Source organism: Ranitomeya variabilis, chromosome 5 (assembly GCF_051348905.1).
Source record: "Ranitomeya variabilis isolate aRanVar5 chromosome 5, aRanVar5.hap1, whole genome shotgun sequence".
Taxonomy (NCBI): domain Eukaryota; kingdom Metazoa; phylum Chordata; class Amphibia; order Anura; family Dendrobatidae; genus Ranitomeya; species Ranitomeya variabilis.
Genome location: NC_135236.1, coordinates 409,403,611 through 409,421,461, shown reverse-complemented (window position 1 = coordinate 409,421,461; position 17,851 = coordinate 409,403,611). Strand labels below are relative to the sequence as shown.

Genomic DNA, 17,851 nt, shown 5'->3' with positions numbered 1-17,851 from the left:
TTTACCTTAAAAAAAGCCTTCATTGCTGTACAAAAACACATGCAAAAAGTCATACAAAAAGTGACACATACGCACCAAAAATCACAGCAAAACGTGTGTTTTTGCTGCATCGTTTTCGCTGCCAAGAGATGCAGAAAACTTGCAGTAATTTATGCAAGCTAATACTCAACGTGCGCACATAGAACAGATAGGCTATCGGGTGCACACTGTGACGTCTCCATTCACCTGAACATCTCAGCTCTGATGTGCCAACTTATAAGACGGCTGTGTTTATGATTCATAGACACCACTGTGCTGCTTTCTTATTCTCCATTTATTATATAAATGAGACAACTATTGTGTACTGTAACCCCAGGGGTTGTATGTTCTGAATGCCTTGGCAAATGTTCACATGATAACACTGTGAATCACATGTTCTTATTGCTTGCAGCGTCAACTGATGCAGACATGTTGATAAAAATGTACATTGTCCTTCCTTCAGCGCATTTCATCACCGAATGGTCACTTGGGACCATTTAATAATTGGTAGTGCAGCCAGGTCAGCAAAGAGATGCACTGGAAACTGAAGATATAGCCATTAGAAAGGGCTCAGGTCACATAAAGATGAGATTTATTGCTCGCTTCTTACCTCATGCATACTGCCTGGAGTGATATAGTGCCCACCTTCCTTACTTTTATGCCTTTCACGTTAATTTTCTAATGTTTACCTGTTCAGGTATAGTAATGAGCGCTTATTCAATATATAGGTGTCAAAATCTTCTCCACTTACCGCCGATTGACGGACACATGGAGATTATATCTGTATAAAGACCAAGAAATGCGGCACTCGCCCTTTCCTAGAAGAAAAAAGTCCATGTTCCAGGACATCCACGTGAGGTGCCAGGGGGGTTGCCGGAGAGGGTCTCTCCAACCCCCCCTCCCCCCCGACCTCATTTTGAGGTGCAAGCCCCAGTTGTCATGCCAACCTATTGGCGCCCTACAATCATGTGACATGGCTGCCAATGGGCGAGGTAAAGGCTGATCGGTGGAAGTGCTGTGTGTTAATACAAATAATAAGGATGTCTTTCAAAACTGCCGATATCCCTGTGTGTGAGATTGATGGCTTTCAAACAAACGATCAGCTGAAACATTGTGAATGGCCAACTTTAGATCTTGACTGATCGGACATTAGGATAGGTTATAAAACACACACATTCTGAAACATGTTGTTCAATACTGTCTACATGGGGTGAAAATTTATAGCAAAAATGCGCCATAAATCTCACACAATTTGTGACAAATCTGCTTGAAATTCCAGAGGGTATATGCAAATTTTACCTAAGATTCACCATGGATTTCACCTCTGCATTGCAAAGGGTAAAGTTCAGTCTAAAAATGTGCAGCATAGCTACATGTGATGGACACAGTCTGATTTTCTCTTAGCAAGTCTCGTCCAAGAGCTGCCTAAGGCATGTGCACACGTTGCGCTTTTTACTGCGGATCCGCAGGGTTTTTGACGCTGCGGATCCGCAGCAGTTTTCCATGCGGTGTACAGTACCATGTAAACCTATGGAAAATAAAAACCGCTGTGCACATGCTGCCGAAAAAACCGTGCTGAAACGCAGCGGTTTATTTTCCGCAGCATGTCAATTCATTGTGCGGATTCCGCAGCGGTTTTACACCTGCTCCACATTAGAAAACCGCAGGTGTAAAACCGCAGTAGAATCCGCACAAAAACCGTGATAAATCCGCAGGCAAATTGCAGTGTTTTTGCCCTGCGAATTTATCAAAATCAGTGCGGAAAAATCTGCACACCATTCCGCAGCGTGTGCACATAGCCTAAGGCTTCTTTCACATTGCCGTCGGTACTCGGCCATTGCCAAGCATCGGCGCGACGTACCGACGGAAGTTTGAGAGTGACGTGAGCAGCGGACACAGTGTTTCAACGCGTCCACTGCCCATTGTAAAGTCCCAGGGAGGAGGGGGTGGAGTTCCGGCCGAGCATGCACAGTAAAAAATGTAAGACACAACGTACGAAAAAACGTTCCCTGTTATGACCTGGTGGTTAAGGAGCAACATGGGACGAGCTCTGAGGAGATGGTATCTTTACTGACCGCAGTTCCTGAACCTAACACACTAGAAGTAGCCGTGGAATGTTCCTGTCACTCCCTAGACATCTCATCACAGCCGGAGAACTAGCTACCCCTAAAGATGGAAACAGGAAAGCTATCTTGCCTCAGAGAAAGCTCCCAAAGGACAGACAGCCCCCCACAAATATGGACTGTGAGTGGAGAGGGAAATGACATACACAGAATGAAAACAGGATTTAGCAAAGGAGGCCACTTCTAACTAGATAGACAGAATAGGAAAGGATACTGTGCGGTCAGTATTAAAAGCTAGAAAAATCCATCACAGAGTTTACAAAAAATCTCCACACCTGACTAACGGTGTGGAGGGGAAATCTGCTTCCCCAGAGCTTCCAGCTTAACTGAATATAGAATACTGACAAGCTGGACTAGAGCAAACATAAAATGAGCTGAATGATTAATTCCACAGCAAGAGGACAACAAATGAACATGCAAGGACTTATCTTTGCTGAACAGGACCGACTATCAAGGAAATCCAAGGAGAGATCTGAATCCAACCAAGAAACATTGACAGCTGGCACTGGCTGAAGATCAGAGCCAGGCTAAATAGCAGAGCAGGAGAGACGATCAGTGGAAGCAGCTGCCAAGCTAAATCCAAGGAGCAGCAGTTCCACTCAAAACCAACGGAGGGAGCCCAAGGGCAGAATTCACAAAAGTGCCATTTACAACCACCGGAGGGAGCCCAAGAACGGAATTCGCAACAGTTCCCTTGCACGTTTTTTCGATAGGACGGCCCGCCAATTACCGACGCATCCAGTGCACGACGTATGAAACGTGTGTCCATGCGTCGGTAATACAAGTCTATGTGAAAAAAAACGCATCCTGAGGGCAACTTTGCAGGATGTGTTTTTTCCACAGAACGACGCATTGTGACGGTCTGCAAAAGACAGAAATGTGAAAGTAGCCTAACATCTAATCTACTTTGCTGGAACTGTAATAAACTGGATTTTCTTCTAGGACAATCTGCAGCTTATCTGCCTGTGTGAACATACCCTTACAATACCAGTAGATGAGTGGCAGAAAGCCAAGTCACTACTTCAATGAAAGATCCTTCAATTCACAGCAATGCCCAGTACCATCTGGCTGCTGCTGTAATAAGGGCAGTAAAAGCGGCACAATTGAGCCGTCTTTTTTCTGACATTAGCGCTGCTCGCACAAATGCTACAGGAGTCTGCTTTATAACCCAGTGAGCAGTTACCAGCGCCTCGGATTCTCCATGGAGCTAAGATCACTCTGCGTCATGAACCAGGTTGATGAATGTGCGTAATCACTGTAATGTTATTGATGCCAGATTTAATCATTCAGACTTCTTTGCTGCAGAAATATTGTCTCTGTAAAGAGAGAATTGTCAGTGGTTGTCTGTCTTGTTAATGACTATTGCAGTTTGTCAGTGTTCGATCCATCACTTATATTTGATTTCCTAGAGATTTTTTGTACATTGCAGTCTTTGTACACGTCTGCATATTATTGTGTTGCTTTCTACATGGACCTGGATGGTCTTAATCTGTGAACTACCGTATATACTCGAGTATAAGCTGACACCCCTAATTTTGCCACAAAAAACTGGGAAAACTTAATGACTCGAGTATAAGACTAGGGTGGAAAATACAGCAGCTACCGGTAAATGTCAAAAGTAAAAATAGATACTAATAAAAGGAAAATTAATTGAGACATCAGTACGTTGTGTTTTTGAATATCCATATTGAATCAGGAGCTCCATACAATGCTCCATAAAGTTTATGATGGGCCCCATAAGATGCTCCATATTAAAATATGCCCCATATATTTCTGCATAAAGGTTAATAATGGCCCTATAACATGCTCCATAGACACATTTGCCCAATATAATGCTGCACCAATGTTGATTATGGCCCCGTAAGATGCTCCATAAAGATATTTGCCCCATATAATGCTGCACAAACCTTGATTATGGCCCCATAAGATGCTCCATACAGACACTTGCCCCATATAGTGCTGCACAAACGTTATGGCCCCATACAGACACTTGCCCCATATAGTGCTGCGCAAACGTTATGGCCCCATACAGACACTTGCCCCATATAGTGCTGCACAAACGTTATGGCCCCATACAGACACTTGCCCCATATAGTGCTGCACAAACGTTATGGCCCCATACAGACACTTGCCCCATATAGTGCTGCACAAACGTTATGGCCCCATACAGACACTTGCCCCATATAGTGCTGCGCAAACGTTATGGCCCCATACAGAGCTGCCCAAACGTTATGGCCCCATAAGATGCCCCACACAGACACTTGCCCCATTTGCTGTTGCTGCGATTTAAAAAAAAAAAAAAAAAATCACATACTCACCTCTCCGTCACTCAGGCCCCCGGGACTTTCAATATTCACCTCCTCCTCGTTCAGGCGCCGCTCCATCTTCAGCATCTTCTGCACTGACGTTCAGGCAGAGGGCGTGCAGTAACCACGTCTGACCTGAGCATCACTGCAGAAGACGCTGAAGACTGAGTGGCGCCGGAACGAGGAGCAGGTGAATATCGCGCAGCGCTCCCCTCTCCATTATACTCACCTGCTCCTGGTGCGGTCCCTGCTTCCCCCGACGCCGCAGCTTCTTCCTGTACTGAGCGGTCACCGTTACCGCTCATTACATTAATGAATATGCGGCGCCACCCCTATGGGAGGTGGAGCCGCATATTCATTACTGTAATGAGCGGTACCATGTGACCGCTCACTACAGGAACAAGCTGGGGCGCCAGGGACCGCACCAGGAGCAGGTGAGTATAATTAGACAGCCCCCGCTCCCCCTGCCTTGCCGTATGATTCGAGTATAAGCCGAGAGGGGGACTTTCAGCCCAAAAAAGTGGGCTGAAAATCTCGGCTTATACTCGAGTATATACGGTATGTATTTTGTTCCCTTCCTCTAGATTTGTCATATACAATAATATATAAATGTTTGCCATTTGCTACCTTAGTATGTTCACACAACGTTTTTTTTTTTTTTTTTCCGTTTAGTTTTTCTTACAGATTTGGCACTGATCTACTCCCACCCAGAGAAGGCTCAAAAGAATGAACTTTATTTTCTATACAAAAATGACTTGCTGCTCATATGTCAAAGATTTTAAGCACCTCATTTTTTTTTTATTTTTTTTTAAATAGATACAATGAAGTTGAATGAAGTGACCTGGCCATTGTTCAGGCTTGGAAGATTTTTTTATTTTTTTTTCTTAAAAAGAATAGTCAATGCGAAGGCTAAAAAGACACCCAGGGTTCTTTTTGAGTGTTTTCTCAAATGTTTTCACCTAAAAGAAAAATGCTAGTTTCTTATTTTTGTTTAATACATTTCTAAAAAGCCAAAGGAGGAGATAGGAAAAAAAATATAGAGCAAACGCCTTAGGTACCTTCCCACATTCAGTAAATGCTGCGGGTTGGACGCTGTGCACCTACGCAGCATCCAACCCGCAGCGTCAAGATGTTACGGCATAGTGGATGGAATTTCAAGAAATCCCATGCCCACTATGCGTACAGACACCTGCGGATCACCCGCAGAGATGGACATGCAGCGTGTCTTTCCAGACCGCAGCATGTCAATTTATCTTGTGGAGAAGTGGTGACTCCGCACTGTTCAGTGAACACATGTGGAATCACCTGCGTTCAAAAGCCGGCAGCGCTTTTGACACAGCGGACATGCTGCTTCCAAAGCACTGCCAATTACTGACCATCTGCACATACCCTTAGTCTCCCCAAAAATGGTGTGAAAAGTGGCAAAAAGGTGCTCATGACCACCCTCTTCCAAAAAAAACCCAAAACGCGTAAATCCAAAGCATTTTTTTTTTTTCTAAATACTGAAAACCGTTGTGCGCACATAACCTTAGATCTGGTGGGGCACAATTAAGCACATGGACATTTTAGTTTAGAGCCGGGGTCTTGCTGATGCCGATGCTTGCATACTTGCATTGCACAGCCCTGAAGGATCTGGAGGAAGGCATTTTTTTAGTTATTCAACAAAACATTTCCATATGTTACACAGTCTGTTCTTTTATCTGAACCAACACCGTGTTACCTCTTTTGTATTCGTTTCTGGGAAGTGCCTATAAATATGGAAAGTCTCTAGCTTCAGGATTTTTCATTTAGAGGAAGATGTGCCGTATGAAAATACTTGTTAAACCTGTTTTTAAACATACTTGCGCCCACAGACTGAAACCTCTTTTATCAGCTTTGTACAGCCAGTGTAATGACGGGACAATTCTTCTCTCTCTCACAACGGTAGTTTTGTCTAATGTGGTCGAAGAACAGATCGGAATTCAGCCTGGCTAAAGCTCACTAAGAATAAATTTGTTACGGTTTTAAGAAAAATACAAAATGCCGTCATTCACCCCATCATATTATATAATATTGCTTTGTTTTTTGACAGTTGTATGGGGCCTCTGCTGTATCCCTGTATTCTTCAGAATTTTCTATAGCAGTAGACAGCAGTAATTTCTTTCAGGTTTCATAAGAATTAGAAAAAAACATAATTTATGCATGCGTCATCAGCTATACATACAGCTACATTCTCCCTTGGGCACATTGCTTTGAGGGAAGAATATTGCCATATACCAGAATCCAAAGCTGCCTGTAATGCTCTATATGAAGGAGCACATGGTTTTCTTCTCTTTCTTATAGGGATGTATTATACAGGGGAATTTTCTGCAGGATTCCAAACAAGTTCGGGAGAAAAACAAATCTTGGCATGCTCTGCTAGACAGGGGTGTGGAGCCGGTAAGCCAAACCTCCGACTCCTCAATTTATACATCTTCACAACTCTGACCCCACAGCACTGCCTCACTACTGAGCATGTACATAAAGTGCAACACAGATTCATCTCAACTATAAGCCGAGATTCTTAGATCAGGAACAGAACAGACATTTATAGGACATTTCATAACTTTCCCAAATTCTTATGAAAAAATTTACAGCACATACTGCATTGTACTAATGTACCAAATTTATTACATGGACTCAGACTCCACAGTCCTGCTGCTAGATGCCAAATGTATAGAGAATTATTATGCTTAGCGCCATCATATTCTGCAGTGCTCTACAGACATCGTCATCGCTGTCCCCATTGGTGCTCACAATTGAAATTCCCCATCAATATGTCTTGGGACTGTAGGAGGAAACTGGAAGAAACCCATGCAAAATGAGGAGAACATACAGACTCCATGCAGGTCTTGTCCTTGGTGGGATTTGAACCCGAGTCCCCAGCGCTGCTGTCATGCGTCTGGATTCAAACCCTTGATTTTTGTGGTTGGCGTCTTTCCGCTGAACCCACCTTTTCTATGGGTGTTTTCATTCTGTTATCTTTATTTCTGTCGGTTTTGGAGAACAGGTGTTTTTGATTTACTGTTTGTCTGTGCTGTCACCTTTTGGGTGCAGCTTTAAATATCTTCCTCTACTGATGTTTCCTGCTGGTGATAGACTTTGCTGTAGTTTGTTGGTTGCAGTTGCTTTGTGTGATTCCTTTGCTCCTTAGCAGTTCCTAGGATTGCTATAGTAGCAGATCTCTAAGGACATTCATGGTAAGCCTCATCGAGAGGAGGGGTGGGGGGGTCATTGCATTACCTTAGGGTGCCAACCTCCTTGGTCAGGCACGGACAGACCAGGATCAGCGAAGGGCTTTTCCTAGTCTGAACAGGGACCTGTCCGGTTCAGGCATTTGTCTTCCTGGTTTGTATGTTACCCGTGTGAATGTGCTTTAGCATTCATAACCGCTTCAAAGCTACAGTGCTAGCCACTGAGCCACCGTGCTGTCATCGCTTCATATGATGCTTGAAGCCTTCTACCCGATACACATATGGCTGTCCCATACAGCTCTTGCTGGAATTCATCTTCTGTGTAGTTTGGTCAAAGTCAAAGGATAAATGTGCTCATTGATTTACAGCTAGACAAAAAGTGGTTCAAGCATCAGAGGTTACCAGTACTGGTATGGTGGGAATAATGGCAGACAGTAGCGTTCCGCTATTACAGCCCGATTGTTTACATGTAGTTATGAGCACTGTTATGGCTCTGAAGCTTTCTAGTATGTGAGTGTCTTTGAAGCCCAGTGTGCATTCATTGCATATCCTACAGTTTTCACAGCTGATCCCACACAGGCCTTTTCAGCAATGTTAAAAAGTGTACCATATTTAATACAAATAACTATAGTGGTTATATGTAAGCACGTATAACGTATGGATAGCAATCATCAAAGAACGGTAACGTATCCTATAGATCAATTTATCTCTTTCCAGTGGATTTTTCTAGAACACAGGGTGGTTATTCTGACTGGATTGTGATCCTGGCTACATACAAGCATGAGATATTTACTGACAGATATCAGTAAATCAGTTCAAATCAAATCACGTCAATTGGGTCTCCTCATGAATCCTAACCCATTTGGTTGACAATCTTATCTATATGGGGGCCTGTCGACTGTCCCCTGATGCAGGGTGTTAGGAGGTGAAGGACTGGATATGTTGAGATCCCAAAAAAACTCAGTGTTTACCGTATTTTTCGGACTATAAGACGCACCGGACTATAAGGCGCACCCAGGTTTTAGATGTGGAAAATAGGGAAAAAAATATTTGAAGCAAAAAAAGTGTTAAAATATTTAATAACATACTATTATATGTGGTGTTATTATATATAATAGTATGTTATTATGTTGGAAGCTGCGGGACCAGTGTGGTGTCTGTGAAGTACTATATGAAGATGCTGGAGGGTGAGTATAAGAATGGGAGCACAGGGCTTATATTGAAAGCACCACTCCAGCACTGCAAAATAACACTGGAGTGCTGCTTTAAAATCCCATGGGAGAACTATAACTCTCAGCATGTCCTGCAGATCCTATGACCTGCTGGGAGTTATAGTTCACTAAAGGAGTGGCAGAGTGCTTTATTGTGTTTTGGAAAGACTAACCTCTTAATTGTGGCAGCCAGCCACACTGTGGTGAGGTAAAAGCATCCCATGACTGCACACAGAGCCCTCCCTCTTGTTGCCTTTCCACAGCACAGGTAATGGAAGCCAGCAGATTCTAGTGTTGGAGTCTGAAGGACCTGTGATGATGTCAAGAAGAGGGAGGGTTCTTGTGCTGCCACGTGATGCTCCAGCCCGCCCACTTCTGACATCATCACAGGTCCTCCTTGTGCACACTGCACAGCACTCAGCTCCAGCCCAGGAAGGTACGCAGCGATCTCCTCTCCCCCGGACCCTGCTGCTGCTGCTGCCTCCTCCTCCCCCGGACACACGGATCTCCCCAGCTGCTGCAGGAATCAGCGCTGGGGAAAACGTGTGTTGCTGCTTAAGTGCAGTATTCATTTGCTGCTCCCGACTCACCACTCAGCTGACAGGTGGGCGGGGAGTAGCTAATGAATATTCACTGCACTTAATCATCGGGACCACATGGTTTCCCCAGCGCTGATTCCCGGCAGTGGGGACATTTTTCTGCCTCCTGAAGTGGGATAACAGTGCGATCCCACTCGCTGCTGCCCCCCTCCCCACATGCTACATCCCTACCATAAGACGCACCCACACTTTCCTCCCAAATTTGGAGGAAAAAAAGTGCGTCTTATGGTCAGAAAAATACGGATATCTTGTGTGCACAGTAGGTAGTTACATTGAATTCTTCAAATATTCGCATTCTCCCAAAAAATGTTTTTCTCTTTGTAATTCCCCAATTCAGCAAAACGGAGACAAAATGTTAAAAAATACTGCTCCGCCATCCAGTCCTCTGTGCCTCTTCCCATACTCGCGTATCGTGGATCCTCCTCAGCCTTTTCACATTTTTACTCCAAGCCATGGCTTTCGACACAACCAGGCCTCAGATGTCCCAGCTCGGCTCATGGCATGACGTCTTAACCTTACGAAGTCTACGTTTATAATGCTTTGGGGTCAGAAGATAGCCCAAAGCATAATAAAGAACATTCAGTTTGCAGAGAATTGAATGTGAAATCCACGTTACTTTCCAGTCATCCCCAGTGCATGGCCAAATTAATGGAGTTGTGCCTTAGATATCATATTCATTAAAAATAATATAAATAATAAATACTAGTTTATATTAACTTGCTGTTAAATTATTCTCTGCAACATGACACAAACCACAGTATGCTAAGTGGCTGTGTCGTACTGCTCCACTCTCTGAGTGTGATTTCTATCAATGGGCACAACCAGATTTTCTGGGAATGCAATTGAAAAACAAAAACACCTTTTAATGTGTAATGGAAATATCGAGAAATGTGAAGATTTTTCTTTCCTTCTTCAAAATAAGTAATTGAAATATTAGGTTTTCCATTTTGTCAATGATGGGACACAGACGATGGAATACCATGCCAGCATCCAACCAAAGTTGGCAAAATCGGTCAGTTTGTTGAGTTCTTATTTCTATTCTTTGTCCATATTGAGACTATTTGATCGATGTTGCAGAATCTGCACTAAAATTCTGCATCAGAAAACAGTAACGTATTTAAATTAAGTTTAAGATGATTGATTCGCTTTTGGCATAACAGTTTGCAGCAGACTGCCAATCTGTTGCTGACTTTCCACTGTTGATTTGTTTCGATTTCAGTGGGTTATATCAACAGATGAAGCCTCCAATAACCCATCTGATTTCATTGCAGGTTTCTAGAAAGGTTCACAAGTGTATTCCAAGCTTGTGATGCTTGACTACCTGTTTAGGGTATGTGCACACAGCTTTTTTTTTTTTTTTTTTCAGGCAGATTGCGCATTGAATCCACTGAAGTGGTCCATAAATTACCTGGTCTGCAAATATTTATTTTAATTTAACTTATTTAAATTGCTTCATGTTTAGACAGCCATGAAGTAGCTATAAGTGATCTATCGATCTACAAAAAAAAGGATACAGCAGCACTCTGTAAGATGTATGCAAGCATGAGATCTAAATTCTATTGTTGCTAAGTAAGCTCATGTAGCTCATAAATTGTATGCCCATTCATGTATGCCCATCAACCGTTGCAAGGTGATCTCCCTCTGATGGGTACCTATCCTGCTAAGCTTTTGATGAGTGATGATACCAACCTGCCCATTTAAATTGTAGGCTTATAGCCCGAGAGTGGCATGTTTAATAGGATAGGTACTCATCATAGCGAGGTCACCATGCCATAGTTGATGAGCATAGATGAATTGGCCAATTTATGTGCGAAGAAGCTTCGTTTTTTTATTTTGGAAAGTACAATTTATTTAGCAACAAAACAGTTTAATGGTATGTGCACACTGTCAGTAATTGCTGCAGGTTGGACGCTGCATACTTGTGGAGCGTCCATCTTGAGGCGTCCGGATGTTAGTGCACATGGGATTTCTTGAAATCCCATCCACTACATTATGTGTCCACAGACACCCGTGGCTGACCTTTGGAGAAGGACATGCGGCGTTTCTTCCCACACTGAGCCTCCACAAGATAAGACAGTGTATTGGACATGTTGTATCCGCACGGTTCAGTGAACACATGCAGATTCACCTGAGGTCAATCGCCGGCAGCGCTATGGAGGCTGTGTCCCAAGTGCTGCCAATTCCTGAATGTCTGCACATACCTTTATTCTCATGTTTTCGGTATTTGCATATATCTTGTTCCTTACAGAGTGCGGCTGTGTTCTTTTCTGTATGTTATGTAATGCGTGCAGCTTGCACTTGTTCACATGGTATGGAGATGCTGGTCAGGTTTTTTTATTTACCAACTCTTCAGGAAAAACAAAGCATCTACGGCTTCAAAAATGAACAAGTGTTTCAAGCGGCAACTGTTTCAGGAAGTGACTTTGAAGAGATATTAAAGTTATGGTTATGCAAAATAACGCTATTAACTTGAAGATATGGGGTTAATCTGCAGGTTAATAGTGTTCAGACACCATCAGGCGCCTGCACTGAGAGCCCCACTGCCAGGAGGAAATTAACTTTATTCCCCCAGGCAGCATTTGCCTTCCTGTCATTGGGGTGGTGCCGGCATGGATTCAGTCACCTCTCTGTGTATAGAGAGCACTGGTTGTAACCGCACTGACTAAATTAGGGCCAGCTGTCAGTGCAGGAGTGTGGTCACCCCTTGCCAGCGCCATCCCTATGACTGGAAGCCGAATGCTTCCGGGGGCAATAAAGTTAATTTCCTTCCTGCATGGGGGGCTCCTAGTGCATATTAACTTGCAGATTAACCCTATATCTGCATGTTACTGGTGTTGTTTTACATGACTGGTTCACTTTTAAAGCGTTTCATGTAACTTTTTTATTTTATTTTTGTTGTGTGTATCTGCTCTGAAAAACTGAGAGGAACCTGTAAAGTTTATTGGCCCCATTGTCAAATATATTTTTTACAGTACTGTACGAAATGGCTAACTTGCATATTTGAGTATTTTTCCTTCCCTCTGCTGCTTTGTGTATATGTACAATTTTCTTTATCCGCTAGTCTTCTTGCTGTGGTGTAAGAGCTCGCTGTGAGCTGTAGCCTGAGGTCTTCGCCTGCTGCGCCTCTCCCTTATGACATTTCACTGATACTCCGTGAGAAGTATCCGGAGCCTTCCCCCTCCTTTCCTTTGTTTTACGTTAACTTGACACCCTCTTTTAATGGAGCTGAAAATATTGGTGTTCTCCATGTGATTAACATGTACACTTATGTCTTGATTGATATTGCGGGTTTCCTTTGGGCTTTAGCTGTGCTATTGCTACATCTCCAAAACAGAGTACAATAAACAGTGAAATAATTCACCCTCCCTTTTAGGTTTCCAGTCTTAGTGCTTCATTGTTCTTGGGTCCGTAAATGTGCACTATATATTAGATGAGCTGCTGTATTGAAACACAAACTAATCTCAGTGCTGAAGTTCTTCTGATTCGTGTGTGGCATGTCAAATAATACATTTATCTAAAGCCTGAGGGTAATAACCTAGGAGGAGTTTGTACAGATTGGCAGAGGTGACATAACTATTGAGATGTGGAATTGTACTTCATATTGCTGATCGTATGTCTAAAAATTATCCTTTAGATTTCTATTCAGAAAATTCAATATTAACATTTAACTAGAGGCTTTTTCCCATAAAGTGTATCTGTCACTTGCTCAAAAAAACTGAGATAAATATAAATACCTTGTAAAAATCCCTGAGCTCCCCTGATTCTGCAGCTCTTTTCCGTTTTTCGCTAAGTTGCACCATTGCAGAGATTTCTGAAATCTGCTTTTTTTCCCTAGGTATTTCTTCAGAGTCTTCTCCGGGATGTGCGCTTTCACCCCTTCCAGATGCTGCCAATCACAGGTCATTCTCAGACACTGCCGAATTGTGATTGGCAGCAAACTGGGAGGCAGTGATGGTGCATGCCCCTAGAGAAGACTGTGAAGAAATGCCCAGTTGGACTGTAAGTAAAAATTTCACATAGTGCACTCTAGAAGAGATAAACATGAATATCTCTGCAATGGAGTGACACAGCAAATAAATAAAAGGGCAGCAGAATCCGGGGACCTCCTGAGACTTTTAAATAGTATTTAACTATATTGTTTGGGCAAGTGAACAGTCACATTGCAAATGTAATGTAAATGTAGGGCTATGCATAGGCTTGCAAAGGACACTAATTAATTAAACGCTGATCAGAGTTTTTTTTCAAGAATCCACATAGTGTAGTCCAATTCTTTTGGGTGAGAGAGTTTGAGCACACTGAGGAGTGGATGGAGAACTAAATTTCCTCATCTTTTTCATTGTGTGAATCTACGGAAATCTGACTGCACTCAGATGTTATCAGAGTACAGGTCGGTGTTTTCCACGCACCTATACAATTGAATGGGTGCGTGGCATCCAGATTCTGTCAGTGAGAAAATCCTCAGCAATGCCCCATTGCATAACATTGGTCAAAGCGCTATATATGATGTATATGCTAGTGTGCGTGAACCCTCAAAAGTGTATGTTTATCAACACAATAGAGAAGTTATAAATATTACAAGTATATATTCACACTTGGTTAATTTGCTGCCACAGTTTCTGGTTTAATCATTTTAATTAGGGTTGCAGAATTGAGCGTGCTTGCTGCCAAAACAATCACTTTCAGGTACATGGAATTGATTTTAAGTCACAGAAATGTTAGCAACAAATCAGTGCATGAATGAACCCAAATGGGTCTAATTTTGAATGGACTGACCCATCCTGCTCGGAATTGTTCCTCCTTTGTCCAAATTGTGTACTCTTTAATGCTACTACATGAAACTTCCCTGACAGTGATTATTGGCGAACTGTATGCTCCAGCGTCAGTGTAGTGTTTGCAGCCTCACTTGAAAACAACTTGTTAGCACCACTCATGTTCGGTAATATTACGCATTACCCAGGCAATGAGCCATAAGCAAAATAAGTTGGCAGTGTCACTGAGGGACGAGGGGGGAGAATTTAACATACAGTAAATTACAAAAATGCTTGTATTTACACGCTCCCTAAAACAAGTGTTTGACGTGGTTAGATGCAGCCAAATATTGCTTTTCTAATTGCTTTAGTCATTAATCCTGGAAAATTCCATTTGTGACACAGCCGGTATATTTGTCCCCATTAAATATGGAATGCCGGAAGACTGCTTCCCTTGCATTCGCCTTTGTTTTGAGGTAGAGTTGATGATGCCAAGTCAATCTGCAAATGTCTTCTGGATGTCCTTTTATAGTGATATTTTTTTGTTTTGTTTGCTTAAAAAAATGCGGTTGATACTCCTTCAATCTCTGCTTTCCCTAATAAATGCATATAATGCAAAGTGTCTCCACTTACATTTATTGAATACCTTGGCATGCTCTTTCCAGGCATAGTCTACACTGATGCTAAAGTTGGCCATTTACATAAAATGACGGAGCATTCATGTGTTTTCAACATGGAGAGTAATGAAAGCCATTTCCAGACTCCTCAGTCAGTGCCCTATTTTCTCTAAAAACAAAGGAAACTGCCTCGACATGCCAACATCTCAATCCATGTATCCTCTTACACACAAGATAAGACTGTTGAAACTTTTGCTCTCGGACAGCTGTGTAGTGTACTTAGTGTGGGCAGGTCCTGGAGATGATTGTGTTCTGTGTCTCTCGATTTCCGCACCGATCAAGTGGGTGCAGGGCATGACACTACCACCTTTTCAGGCCCTCAATCACATTACACTAATGTCTGCTGAACCCTCCAATATCATCTAGATCAGCTGGCCAACCAACTGATCATTGGGGGAGATGTCGACCAGGCATCTGATTTCAGACTGCTGATTGCGGTGTTCTGCCGGAGATAAGTTGTCTGCGGTGTTTGTGGTACAGAACACAAGAGAGCTTGGCTTAGCTTTGCTACTGAAATAAAGAAAAAAATAATATTCTAACTAGAACCAAATTAAAAATCTGTATTTAAAACCGGAAAGCTGTGTTAACTTTACTATTAAAGGATCACATTTTCCACCTTCAATGAGTTCCTCTTGGAAATATGGAAGAATTACTGTACTAATGATCCTTTCAAAACCATCACAATGTGGCTTTTTTTTTTCAGATCTTGGATAGCCTTGATTGTAGCTTCTGGAGAATGCAAACCATCAATGATGTGGCCTTTAGAAATAAGCCCAACATAAGTCTAGATCAGTGCACTGAACAGGTTTTATTATTGGTCCCATATATTTACCATTTTGTAAAACATTTTTTTTTCATGTTAAACAGGCCTGATATCTCTTAGACTTCCATATGTATTGCCGCGTTCTGGTTAGAGAATAACTAGCCAAGATAATAAGAGAGATTTAGTAAACGGAATATAAAATAATGTAGAGAAGTTGGTAATGGCAACTGTTGAGTTTTTTTTTTTTTTTAATAGGACTTTTTTAATAGGACTTTCTATAATACATGCGGATGTGCCTACTTCACAAACCTATTGTACTCGGAATTTGATAGCCGCCTTTATATTCAGTCTGTAAAGATGTAATTTGTCCAGCTTGTGATGCCTGGGCCTGATCTGCATATTGTGTCGTACATTTTACCAAGTGCTTTTGAGCTGTTTGTCTCTAAAGAGGTTTCCAATTTGTTGCTAAGCTATTTGCTATTTTTGCTCGGAGTGATTCGACTGATTTAATTACGGGGGAACATGCTTTTTGATTTCTAAGTCACCACAATGAAAAAAAAAAACCAGAATTGTGTAATTGATTTTCACCAGACATTGTTGAATTCAAATGTAAAGGATAGCTAAACGATGTAAAATACATACAGTATTTAGGTGATATATCCATATATCCATATAACCATAGATACTAATACTTTCTATAGGAGTTTGTGTAAGTTTTTGGTGAAAGCAGATGTTAACAGCACTACCAAATAAAATGATTCCTTACAATCTTGGATTGTGTTAATAAAGCTTACGGTACCTTTAATTTTCGGGTGACTTTTCATAAGTATGTACACAAGTGGCATTATTTCTGGCTAATATAAGCTAGTGGGGGAAAACTAGCTTTTATATATCCCGTGCACCCAGGGGCTGGCTGGCAATTTTCAGCCTGGGGGGCAATCACAAGGCAGTGGCCCTCGAGTTGCGGTGGCCCTCCTTTTCCCTGCTTATATCTGGCCACTGCATTAGGGTATGTGCACACTTCAGGATTTCTTGCAGAAATTTCCTGAAGAAAACCGGAATTTTTTTGCAAGAAATCCCCATTATTTTTTTTTTGCGTTTTTTTCCCGTTTTTTTCGCGTCTTTTTTAGCATTTTGCAAGCGTAATTAGCTTGCAGAATGCTAAAGTTTTCCAAGCGATCTGTAGCATCGCTTGGAAAACTGACTGACAGGTTGGTCACACTTGTCAAACATAGTGTTTGACAAGTGTGACCAACTTTTTACTATAGATGCAGCCTATGCAGCATCTATAGTAAAAGATAGAATGTTTAAAAATAATAAAAAAAAATTAAAAAATGGTTAGACTCACCCTCTGCAGACAGCCGATATCCTCAGCGGCGTCCGTTCCTAGATGGTGTGGTTCAGGACCTTCGATGACGTCGCGGTCACGTGAGCGGTCACATGACCGGTCTCGCGACCAATCACAAGACAGCGACGTCATCGCAGGTCCTGAACCACACCATCTATAGGAACCAAAGCGGCAGCATGCAGTGGTGAGAGGCGGGAACACTCCGGGGGCCATCGAAGGTGAGTATATGACTATTTTTTATTTTAATTCTTTTTTTTTGACCAATTATATGGTGCCCAGTCCGTGGAGGAGAGTCTCCTCTCCTCCACCCTGGGTACCAACCGCATATAATCTGCTTACTTCCCGCATGGTGTGCACAGCCCCGTGCGGGAAGTAAGCAGATCAATGCACTCCTAGGTGTGCGGAATCCCCGCAATTCTGCATTTTTAATGAACATGTTGCTTTTTTTTGCGCAATGCGATTTTTTTCGCGGAAAAAAATGCAACATTTGCACAAAAAATGCGGAATACACTGTAAATAATAGGAGGCATATGTTAGCGTTTTTTTCGCGTTTTTATCACGTTTTTATAGCGAAAAAACGTGAAAAAAACGCGAAAAACTGAATGTGTGCACATGGCCTTAAAGTAGCAGAGATAACAGGCTTTAAAAACAAGCTGGTATACAGATATGGGAACTGAACGGAGCTTGCTACATAGATATAGGAGCAGAATCGAGCTTACTCCAGAGATATGGGAACAGAACAGAGCTTACTACAGAGATATGTGAGCAGAACAGAGCTTACTACAGAGATATGGGAGCAGAACAGAGCTTACTATAGAGATATGGGAGCAGAACCGAACTTACTAG

General features: G+C 42.3%; 1 protein-coding gene across 1 annotated transcript in view; it reads left to right on the top strand.

Moving 5' to 3' along the window:
• The window catches only part of TMCC3 (transmembrane and coiled-coil domain family 3), a 148,818-nt gene that overhangs the window by 49,413 nt on the left and 81,554 nt on the right, over positions 1-17,851 (top strand). The window lies entirely within an intron of this gene.